Genomic DNA, 1,442 nt, shown 5'->3' with positions numbered 1-1,442 from the left:
GTGTTTCTGACCACTCATGCTCCCCTCCTCCATGAAGGCTGGTGGCCCCTCAGTGGAGGCTGCTCAGATCTGTCCCTTCTTTCCACCCTTGTACACCCCCCTCAAACTCCAGAAACAACCTGCAGCCTCAGCTTCTTGCCCTGCCTGGCGCCATCACCCTGGGGATATTCTACAGTTCTTTGGCCTAGGATAGCGGGATGAGGGCGTGGCAAATGAGGGTCTTAGGACACATATCTCCACTTTGGGCAGAGAAAACAGACTAGTTCACCCACCTTTGCTTTCAGAGCCTGGCACAAGCTTTGAGGTCATACCGTGAGTGATTCTGCTTCCTCTTGGATACTTTTTTGTGGGGCTGTGCTGTGCCTCCATGGCTCCAGCAGAAAATTCTGAGCCTGAACAAGTTTCTCCATGTCTCTTTCCTGCCTGGCCTCCTAAGAGTCATAGATGGGCCATTTTGTCTCTGGCCCAGGCCAAAAGCTGGGTGGAGATGCTGAGTTCCCCAGCCACATGCTGGCATCTTTCTCCATTTCCCCTTCCTGGGTTTTATTAGCCAGTGTGGACAAACATCTTGGTAGGCACAATGTTCCCGGGGAGCCATCTGTGACAACACCCCAAGGCTGTTGCTGGACGTTTCAGAGGGCTCATGTTCTCCCTTTTGTTTAAACAGTCTCTGCCATTTATATACAAATGCTTTACCTTCTCCACGTCTACACTTGCAGTCAGAGCAGACACTGGGCACTTTTCCTCAGCCTACGCCTCAGTGGGGACACTGAGCAGCTCTGCTTGTAGATTCTTGAGCCTACTACAATGGGGAGGTGCTGGCTTCTACTGGCTCTTGGCTGGTCTACATGGAACTGGGGCCCCTTATGCCACCTCAGCTCTCTTCAGATCCCCAACTGGTGACAGATGCTTGGGAGTCATCTGCACACACGAGCAAAGACCACAGTGTCCTTCCTTGGTTCTATGACTGGTCCTCCTGCAGTAACTTATTGATCCCTGGCCACGAAGACCTGTGTCCTCCGTTGGCAGCCTGCTATGTTTGCCATTTTGGAGTCTCCGGTTCGTGGTCTCTCAGAGGAGCCTTTCGGCTGAGGCTGGGAGGCCAGAGCTAGGGTCACCTGAGGTCCTTCCAGGCTTCTCTGGTAGTAACAAGGCTGGTGACAGCTGGCATTTGCTGAGCACAGGCTCTAGAAGGTTTTGTGAGAGCCCCTGCAACATCATTCATGTTCTTGTGGAGATGGTTCGTGAGAGGGGATATCGGCTTTCAAGGGACGAAACGGACCCAGGAGGCTAGCAGGTCATAAGAGTTAAGAGTGGGGCCGGAGAGGTGACTCACAGCCAAAAGGACAAGAGTTAAGAACACTGGCACCTTGACCTTTGGCTTTTGCTAGGCAAGAATTTTGTTTTGGGAGATTTAGTTTTTTGTTTTGGGAGTGGTAACT

This window comes from Onychomys torridus, chromosome 1 (assembly GCF_903995425.1).
Source record: "Onychomys torridus chromosome 1, mOncTor1.1, whole genome shotgun sequence".
Taxonomy (NCBI): domain Eukaryota; kingdom Metazoa; phylum Chordata; class Mammalia; order Rodentia; family Cricetidae; genus Onychomys; species Onychomys torridus.
This window is presented reverse-complemented; position numbering follows the sequence as displayed.